We start from the raw sequence: 11,215 nt of genomic DNA, 5'->3' as shown, positions 1-11,215 counted from the left end.
TAACTAATTTCTACCCGTTGGAATCAGAATCCCTTAACCAAAGGGAGACTGATTTCAATTATTTCTTTACCTTTCTTACTGGTTCTCTTTGCACTATAAAAGGGATTGCACTTCTGCACTTTAAACAGACCTAACTTTACATCTACACTCCCAATCGAATACTTTAGCATCCATACTTCAAGGCAGAAATATGATATATGGATATATCAATTCTAGCAATTTTCAAATAGATCAGGATTGCTGGATGCCTGAAATGTAGTCGGTGAATCTCTATGTATATCGATATGTATAGTGGGATCGTATTAAATAAAGAGTATGTTATTATTTTAGATTTAACCAATTTGATGAATTACTCCTAAAGGTTGACATCAAACTAGTGCTAGTTCACCTCAAACTAGTGCTAGTTGATGAGAGTTACTTCGGAAACAAAAAAGTAAAGTCAAATTTCTCTGGGGTATTATCTCAATTCCAATAAAATGCAATCGGGTAAAGTATGACTTGGCGATCAGAACATATATGGATAGAACTTATAACGGGGTCTCGAAAAANTAGGAGGACTGGCTGGGATACCATGGGAAAACTCCGGGTTTGCGTAATGCCGAAAAATCGTAAGGGTAGGGGTTTTCTTAAGATGATGGGTCTAAAGAAGAATCCCGACTTGACATGTTTGGAGAAGTCTTACATTCCCTTTGACCATTTGTATGAAAGGTACGGCCATAGCAAATCATACCATACCTATCCAGATGAGTTCGCCATAACCTCATTAGGGCACATCCACGGAAGGGTATTCGTGTTTATGTTCTGTTTCTTGGGGATGATAGTTTTTCCGACAAAGAAAGCAAGAATCCATACCAGACTGGCCACGGTCACCAAGACCTTGATGGAAGGAATTAACGGGCAGCCATTCAGCCTTGTGCCAATGATAGTTGCAGAAATATACCGAGCCCTAGAAAGATGTCAACAAGGGGCCAAACATTTCGAGGGATGTAATTTGCTACTCCAACTATGGCTTATGGAGCACCTCCAAAGGGGTGAGTACCGGAAGGAAATTCATCGTAGAGACTGGGATGATCATATCGCTTTTCATCACCCAAAGCGGATGAATTATATGCCCAACATGTTCGCCCAACCAGAGAATGCTAGAGAGTGGGTCGAGCTCTTCGACAATCTTACTGAAGACCGGGTGCAATGGATGTTTGAGTGGTTCCCTACTGAAGAATTCATCATACGGTCTAGGGATACTCCATTTCTGTTACTGATCAGTTTAAGAGGGACCTACCCATATATCCCTATCCGAGTTATGAGACAGGCAGGCAGGAAGCAGGTTATACCAAGGGTCGACAAGATGAGTCATTCCCGGGCTGACTTCCAGGCTGACGATAGTCCGTACAAGTGTCAAGCTCAGCATATGTAGCACTGCAAAATCATCCTGGGAAAGGATTCCATAGAACCAGACAGGTACCACGCTGGTTATACTCCATACTATCCAAGCTGGTTGGAGGACGATCATAGTGGGTTAGGACAACCCGGTCTTGTTCGAGGTCACAGGGTCATCGACGAAAAGGATGAAATACAGGTTAAGTACAACCAATTGTGCAAGAGGATGCGGCAATGTGAAAATGAGCACCGCAAAATACAAGAAGCCAATCAAAAGCTAATTGGAGAATGGAAAGATATGGCTGTCAGCGCCAACAAACGACTGATCTGTCTGGAGCGGGGCATAGTGGAGCTGGAAAAGAAGTTCCTGAAGAGGATTGAAGATTGCCGAGTTGCTGAAGGAAATGAAGGCGGACATCTGGCGAAGGCCTACTTGTTGCTAGGATTACGAGAGTTGGGAGAACTGTACGAGGGAGCCAACAATGCCGAGTCTGGGAAGGTCCTTCTAGGATCAAGTAGATAGGAGTTTATTTTTGCTTTACAAATGTAATAAGGCCTATGGCCACTAGTGACACTTTATTTCCTCTTATTTAGTGTCATTTTGGGATTCGTCTTATTTTTATCAATAAAATGAGGCATTTAGCATTCTAAGTTCTCCAAATTTACTTGTCGCTAGGCCTACCTCGGGCACAATGAGGCTCCCAATTTAGGACACGATTTATATTCTTGCACTATGTGTTTAAATATTGCAACGTTTTCTTCTCACGATCCCTACTAACTTGTTACCTTTTGTTTTTACTTTTGCTTATTCCCCTCCCCAAAGGTTAGTTCGTGCACTCTAGCATCGTCATCATATTCCACAAGATCCAAGGGTCCTCCGCCTCCTCCTCCTCCGAGTCCTATCAGAAACAAGAACAAAGGAAAGATGGAAGATTTGAGCAACATCAGAAAGGAAAGCTCAGTTGAAAGGGTAGAGACTTCTCAGGGTATTCAGGTTTCCAAGGAAAGTGCCTCCCAGCTCGAACAGAAGTTATTAAAATTTCAGGAAGAATTGGACCAAGTTCGGAACTTGGCAAGCTTGTCATTTTCCCTCACTACCCCGGATATCAGCTTCCCCAACACTCAAAATCCCATACCTCCTCAAAACATCCCGAAGCCACAAAACCAACCCGCTCCCCATCATCACTGCAACACATGCCACACTTCAAGCAACACCCCACTGCTCATCCCCGAACCACTGAACTCCACAAATGATCATCACCACAACACCCCCATCTATGTGGAGACCATACCACACCCCATTCAGCTCGCCTCAAGCGCACCTGAGTTTGATGACAAAGACTCTCTTATCAAGAATCTGGCCGCAAAACTCAAGAAGCTGACTAGCCGAGTTCAGGGTGTTGAAGGAAGCAAGGGGATCGAGGGAGTGAATTACGAAGACCTTTGCATTCAACCAGATGTCGAACTCCCGAGGGGTACAAACCTCCCAAGTTCGAAATGTTTGATGGCACCGGGGATCCCAGAGTTCATTTNGGATTAGGGTAGGGTTAGGTGAATTAAAAAGGAAAGGGGTAATCGTGGCCGTTGATCAAAAGTATCAACGGCCTGGATTAAAAGAAAATCGGGCGGGTTGGATAAACGGGTTAAGGGGTTGGGTTAAAATTGAAAATGGGCCGGTCCTATTGGGGGTTAAGATTGGATCAATTGGAGGCTAAAATTGAAATGTAATGGGCTACAATTGAAACGAATTGGGGCTATATATTAAATAGCCAGTTTTCCCTTTTATTTTAATAAAATAGTAAAAAATGATTTTGAAATTAAATTAAAAGTACTGAATCAGTAAACAATATATAAATATTAATTTAAAAATACTGGAACCAATTTTATAATTATAAAATGCTATTAATCTTAAAATAGGCTAAAATTGCAATTATATGCAATTTAGCTTTTAAAATGCCAAATAAATTTGTAAAAATATACAAAAATTACCTTAACTATATTTTGGTATAAACATGAGAATAAAATAAATTATTCACCAAAATTGATAGTTTTGGGAATAATTACTGACTTTTGTACTGCTAAAATGGATAATAACTTGATTTTAAAATCTTTTACAAAATTAGGAAAAAATACCAAAACACTTGGGCATGCTTATATAGCATGTAAATGTTATTTTGAAAGCATTTTGTGTATAAAATACATAGGGAAAAATTGGGTATCAACAGCTGCCCCTCTTTACCCGGGAAGGATGAAAGAGTTGTCGGGTAAAGACATGATAGCCAATTTTGACCGAATGAAACGGTTTGAAGAATTTTGACCGAGCCCTGGTTCCTGAGCTGCCTACATATCCCTGGTCTTACAGGAATTAGGCCATATGCAGTTCAGGGTCCATCGACGGAATATGCCGATGGAGATTTTCCAAGAAGGGCGCGATATTCCGGTTGAGAAGGATGGTCAGAGTCTGATAGGCTGCGGGAACGGGAGCGGGATTGCTCCTGCCGAGACGGCCGTTGCTAGCCGGTGTACCTGCAAATGAATAATACCAACATATATTGTGCGTGAATTTAAACGTGATGCAAGTTCCCGTTGGACCATGAATGTTGTCTTTGGACGGTTAGGATGACGTCCTCGGACTATGGTGTCCTGGGCCATGAAACACATAATAATGGATTCGCAGGGTATGAAATGATGCTCTCGGGCTATGAAAATGATGCCTCCGAACCATGATGCCCTTGAATAATGCGATGCAGAGAAAAAAGTGGGGTCCTCAGGCCATGGCATGACGTTCTCGGGCTATGAAAATGGTGCCTCTGAACAATGACGCCTTTGGACAATTCGGCCATCTTTCAGCCCATGAAATGCAGGATTTGAATGAAGTGGCGATATTTCAGCCAATGCAAGACATAAATAAAAATGGCGATCTTTCAGTCGATGCAGGATTTAAATGAAGTGGCGATATTTCAGCCAATGCAAGACATAAATAAAAATGGCAATATTGTAGCCAATGTAGGATTTAAATGAAGTGGAGATCTTTCAGCCATGCAAAACATAAATAAAAATGGCGATCTTTCAGCCGATGCAGGATTTAAACGAAGTGGCGATATTTCAGCCAATGCAAGACATAAATAAAAATGGCGATCTTTCAGCCGATGCAGGATTTAAATGAAGTGGCGATCTTTCAGCCATGCAAAACATAAACAAAAATGGCGATCTTTCAGCTGATGTAGGATTTAAATGAAGTGGCGATCTTTCAGCCATGCAAAGATGGAGACAGAGCTTAATCTCGAAAGGCAGAATGGTAGCCTTATGCAATGCAGGAATGCAGATGGAGGTAGAGCTTAACCTCGGAAGGCAGAATAGTAGCCTTATGCAATGCAGGAATGCAGATGGAGGTAGAGCTTAACCTCAGAAGGCAGAATAGTAGCCTTATGCAATGCAGGAATGCAGATGGAGGTAGAGCTTAACCTCGGAAGGCAGAATAGTAGCCTTATGCAAAAGATGAAAGATGAATAGTAATAATAAAAAAAATTCTTAGCTGATATTTGACATTGATATTGTGGCTGCTGGGGATGTTGTGTGCGGATAGCAAATGTAAATAGGTGATGGTTCTGAGAGTCGTATTCTCGAAAAATATGAGTGTATAAATGTATTCAATGATCCTGTGACTTGGGTGCCTGCATCCAAAGAAAAATAGTGAGTTTTGTAGAGGGGGGAGGTTAGTTCGTATCCCCGTGGACTTCGCTTGACTGGCTCGGCTCTGTTTATGGTGATACTGTGGGTACCCTCGGGTAGCGTTGCTAAACAAAGCGATTTCGATAATAGACATGCATGAGTTTTGTTAAAGATATGATATATGTATATATATTTAAAAAAAACAGCTTTAGATGAACCAACGACCGCGACGTGGTTCAAAACATTGTGACCTTTCTTGCTACACATAGTATCGCTTGACTGCATCTGAATTTATTGGTTTTGGCCAAAATTCTCCGTCCATTTCTGCAAGTATGAGGGCTCCTCTTGTCAGAACCCGATGAACCATGTATGGACCTTGCCAGTTAGGGGAGAACTTCCCTTTGGCTTCATCTTGATGTGGAAAAATCTTCTTCAACACCAGCTGCCCTGGTGTAAACCATCTTGGTTTGACTCTCTTGTTGAAGGCTCTGGTCATTCTATTTTGGTAAAGTTGACCATGGAAAACCGCGTTCATTCTCTTTCCATCTATGAGAGCTAACTGTTCGTAACGACTCTTTACCCATTCTGCATCATCGATTTCTACTTCCTGTATGATTCTTAGGGATGGAATTTCTACCTCGGCGGGGATGACCGCTTCCGTACCATAAACCAGCATATAGGGAGTTACACCAGTCGATGTGCGGACTGTGGTGCGATACCTTAACAAAGCAAATGACAGCTTCTCATGCCACTGCTTATGCTTTTCTACCATCTTTCTCAATATCTTCTTGATGTTCTTATTGGCGGCTTCTACAGCTCCGTTCATCTGAGGCCTGTAGGCTGTGGAATTCTTGTGTTTGATCTTGAAGGTTTCGCACATAGCTTTCATCAAATCACTGTTGAGGTTGGAACCGTTGTCAGTAATGACTGATTCTGCGATCCCGAATCGACAAATGATACGGTCACGGACAAAGTCTGCCACGACTTTCTTGGTCACTGCTCTGTAAGATGCTGCTTCAACCCATTTAGTAAAATAATCAATTGCTACTAGGATAAACTTGTGCCCATTTGATGCGGCAGGTTCGATTGGTCCGATAACATCCATTCCCCATGCGGCGAACGACCATGGTGAGCTTGTTGCATTAAGCTCATTTGGAGGCACTTTTATCATGTCTGCATGGATCTGACAGCGGTGGAACTTTCGAACATACTGGATGCAGTCCGTTTCCATAGTCATCCAGAAATAACCTGCCCGGAGTATCTTCTTGGCTAAGATAAAACCGTTCATATGTGGACCACAGGTCCCAGCATGAATTTCGTCTAGCAGTTTGGATGCTTCCTTTGCGTCAGCAGACCTTAGCAAACCCAAATCCGGAGTTCTCCTATACAGGATTCCTCTGCTGTGGAAGAAATTGTTGGACAATCTTCGCAGAGTGCGCTTCTTAATAGCATTTGCAAGCTCTGGATATTTTCCTTCGGCCAAAAATTCCTTGATGTCGTGAAACCAAGGCTTTCCGTCTGCTTCTTCCTCGATATGAGCACAGTAAGCTGGCTGATCATGAATCTTTACTGGAATAGGGTCTATGATGTTCTTATCTGGATGCTGAATCATGGATGATAGAGTGGCCAATGCATCGGCAAACTCATTCTGGACTCTGGGAACATGTCGGAACTCTGTCTTTATGAACCTTTTCCTCAACTCCTATACATGATGCAAATACGGGAGTATCTTGGAGTTCTTGGTCGCCCATTCTTCTCGAACCTGATGTATAAGCAAATCCGAATCTTCAATCACTAGCAACTCTTGGACGTTCATGTCAATGGCCATCTTGAGCCCCAAGATGCAAGCTTCGTACTCGTCCATATTGTTGGTGCATGGGAACCTGAGCTTGGCGGATACCGGATAATGTTGGCCGATTTCTGATACCGGGACTGGTCCTATGCCAACTCTCTTGAAATTTGCTGGTCCGTCGAAAAACATCCTCCAACCGTCATAGGATTCTGCAATGTCCTCTCCTATGAAGGATACCTCCTCGTCAGGAAAATACGTCTTCAGAGGCTCGTATTCTCCGTCCACAGGGTTTTCAGCGAGGTGATCCGCTAGTGCCTGTCCTTTGATTGCTTTCTAAGTCACGTAGACAATGTCAAATTCACTCAGCAGGATCTGCCACTTGGCTAGCTTGCCAGTGGGCATGGGCTTTTGAAAGATATACTTCAATGGGTCCATTCTTGATATGAGATACGTAGTGTAAGCACAGAAATAATGCCTCAACTTCTGAGCTACCTAAGTCAGAGCACAACAGGTGCGCTCTAGTAAGGAATACCGGGCCTCGTACGGGGTGAACTTCTTGCTGAGATAATAAATGGCCTGCTCTTTTCTCCCCGTTTCATCATGCTGCCCCAGAACACAACCAAACGCTCCATCCATACTGCAAGGTAGAGTAGCAGGGGTCTACCTGGTTCGGGCGGAACCAGAACCGGCGGTGTTAACAGGTACTCTTTGATTCTATCGAAGGCTTTCTGGTAGTCGTCAGTCCATTTGGTAGCGGCGTCCTTCTTCAGCATCTTAAAGATCGGCTCACAAATGACAGTGGACTGAGCGATGAACCGTCTGATGTAGTTAAGTCTCCCCAAGAAACTCATAACCNTGGTGGGCCAAGTGTTGGAGAGTCATAAAATCACCTTTCACGAGGATGAGCTGCCACCGGAAGGATTGAGTCATAACAAGGCATTGCACATCACTGTGCAGTGCGAAGATTATTTTATCACTCGGATCCTGGTCGATGGGGGGTCCAGTCTGAACAATTGTCCTCCGGTAACACTCAAAACATTGGGAAAAGGGCTGCATGAAATCAAGGATGGGGCCATCAACGTCAAAGCTTTCGACGGATCTCAAAGGTCCACTATTGGGGAAATTAGCCTACGTTTGCAAATGGGGCCCACTTGGTTCGATGTTGATTTTCAAGTGATAGACGTGCCGGCTTCTTACAATCTGCTATTGGGACGACCATGGATTCATGCCGCCGGGGACGTGGCATCAACACTACATCAGGCAGTGAAATTTGAATGGAATCACCAAGAGGTGATCATTCATGGTGACGGTAGCAACCCCATATATAGACGCCAGACCATTCCAGCAATTGGAGGAAGAAGAAGATTAGGTGGGGAAACTTACCACCACATCGAGCGGGTCAACGCAGTCGACAAAGACAAATGGTGGAACAACAAAATTGAAAGCATACTGAATTGGAGCGGATATGAACCTGGCAAAGAACTTGGCAAAAACCTCCAAGGAATCGCTAAGCCTATCAAGCTCAAGAAGCATGGTACCACCATCGGGTTGGGGTATGAGTATACCTGGGAAGAATTCAAGGACTGGTCGCCACTATGGAGCGGCCCTTACTATCCATTGGAGCAGCCGATACCCCGTCTAGAGCAGACTTTTCAACCAACCGAGGTTATCTATGGGTCAGAAGAAGAGGAAGCATTAGCAGCGATGAGGAACTTGTTCCTGGAAGATGATGATATGGACTGTTGTGTATTGAGGAGGAGGGGGAGGAAGGCCCTTCCATACAGGCTGTGAGCAGAGGAGCACACCTCAGCAACTGGACCGTCAGAACCACCAGAGCCCAACGTGCCTCGGGGTAGCAAGGCTGAACAAAACATTACGCGTTATTTTGATTTATTAGAGTTTATTTTCCTTTCGCATTTTTCTTTTTCGCAAGAAAGATCTCCAATGTTCAAAACACTTATGGAATTTATTAAAGTATTTCAATTTTCTTACAAATCCCTCTCTTATTATTTTCTCTCATTACTTTACTCAAACAGCATTACTATTACTTATCTTGATGAACCGATGACTGTGACTTACAACGAGACAACGCAATAAACGGACACAGATTCAGAGGAAGATGATATACCGAAAGAAATCGTTAAAGAAGTTGAGAATTTTGAGAATAGGCCTAAGTCCAACCTGGACGAGACGGAGATCGTCAATCTAGGAGATGCAGAGAACATAAAAGAAACGCGAGTCAGTGTTCACTTGTCACCGTCTGAGAAGGAAGAGTACACAAAATTTCTAAAGGAATATGAAGACATATTCGCATGGTCATATGACGACATGACTGGTCTAAGCACGTCCATTGTGGCTCACAAATTACCGACTGATCCGGCTTGTCTGCCAGTGAGACAGAAGCTCAGAAAGTTCAAGCCAGACATGAGTTTGAAAATCAAGGAAGAAGTCACTAAGCAGGTCAAAGCCAAAGTTTTCAGGGTAGTAGAATATCCAACATGGTTAGCCAACATTGTGCCAGTACCAAAGAAGGATGGGAAGGTTAGAGTTTGTGTCAACTACCAGGATCTCAACCGGGCCAGTCTAAAAGACGACTTTCCCTTGCCGAACATACACATCTTGATTGACAATTGCGCCAAGCATGAGCTGCAGTCATTTGTTGATTTTTTTGCTGGGTACCATCAGATATGGATGGATGAAGAGGATGCTGAGAAAACTGCTTTCATTACGCCGTGGGGGATGTATTGTTACAAAATGATGCCGTTTGGGTTAAAGAATGCAGGGGCCACCTACATGAGGTCCATGACCACAATTTTTCATGACATGATACATAAGGAGATCGAAGTGTATGTAGATAACGTCATCATCAAATCCAGGAAAGCCGCTGATCACATGGGAGATTTGAGGAAATTCTTCAATAGACTGAGAAGGTACAACCTGAAGCTGAATCCCGCGAAATGTGCATTTGGGGTTCCTGCCGGAAAACTACTTGGGTTCATTGTGAGCCGCCGAGGGATAATTTGGACTACAATCGGGTTAAGAGTGAAAGCTATTCAAGAATTGCCGCCGCCGAAGAGAAAGAAGGAGGTTATGAGTTTCTTGGGGAGACTTAACTACATCAGCAGGTTCATAGCACATTCTACAGTTATCTGTGAGCCAATCTTTAAGATGCTAAAGAAGGATGCTGCTACCAAATGGACTGACGACTGCAAGATAGTCTTCGACAGAATCAAAGAGTACTTGTCAACACCGCCAGTTTTGGTCCCGCCCGAGCCAGGTAGACCCCTAATACTCTACCTTGCAGTATTGGATGGAGCATTTGGTTGTGTTCTGGGGCAGTATGATGAAACGGGGAGAAAAGAGCAGGCCATTTATTATCTCAGTAAGAAGTTCAACCCGTACGAGGCCCGGTATTCCTTACTAGAGCGCACCTATTGTGCTTTGACTTGGGTAGCTCAGAAGTTGAGACATTATATCTGTGCTTACACCACGTATCTCATATCAAGAATGAACCCATTGAAGTATATCTTTCAGAAGCCCATGCCCACCGGCAAGCTAGCCAAGTGGCAGATCCTGCTGAGTGAATTTAACATTGTCTACGTGACTCAGAAAGCAATCAAAGGACAGGCCCTAGCAGATCACCTCGCTGAAAATCCTGTGGATGGAGAATACGAGCCTCTAAAGACGTATTTTCCTGATGAGGAGGTATCCTTCATAGGAGAAGACATTGCAGAATCCTATGATGGTTGGAGGATGTTTTTCGACGGAGCAACAAATTTCAAGGGAGTTGGCATAGGAGCAGTCCTAGTATCAGAAATCGTCCAGCATTATCCGGTATCCACCAAGCTTAGGTTTCCATGCACCAACAACATAGCCGAGTATGAAGATTGCATCTTGGGGCTCAAGATGGCCATTGACATGAACGTCTAAGAGTTGCTAGTGATTGGAGATTCGGATTTGCTTATACATCAGGTCCAAGGTTACTATTCTGCCTTCCGAGGTTAAGCTCTACCTCCATCTGCATTCTTGCATTGCATAAGGCTACTATTCTGCCTTCCGAGGTTAAGCTCTACCTCCATCTGCATTCTTGCATTGCATAAGGCTACTATTCTGCCTTCCGAGGTTAAGCTCTACCTCTATCTGCATTTCCTACACTACATAAGGCTACTATTCTGCCTTCCGAGGTTAAGCTCTACCTCCATCTGCATTCTTGCATTGCATAAGGCTACCATTCTGCCTTTCGAGACTAAGCTCCGTCTCCATCTTTGCATGCCTGAAATATCGCCACTTCATTTAAATCTTGCATCGGCTGAAAGATCGCCATTTTATTTACACTTTGCATGGCTGAATATCGTCGCTTCATTTAAATCTTGC

This window comes from Nicotiana attenuata, unplaced genomic scaffold, assembly GCF_001879085.1.
Source record: "Nicotiana attenuata strain UT unplaced genomic scaffold, NIATTr2, whole genome shotgun sequence".
NCBI lineage: Eukaryota > Viridiplantae > Streptophyta > Magnoliopsida > Solanales > Solanaceae > Nicotiana > Nicotiana attenuata.
The sequence above is the reverse complement of the archived record's forward strand: the minus strand, read 5'-3'. Positions refer to the sequence as shown.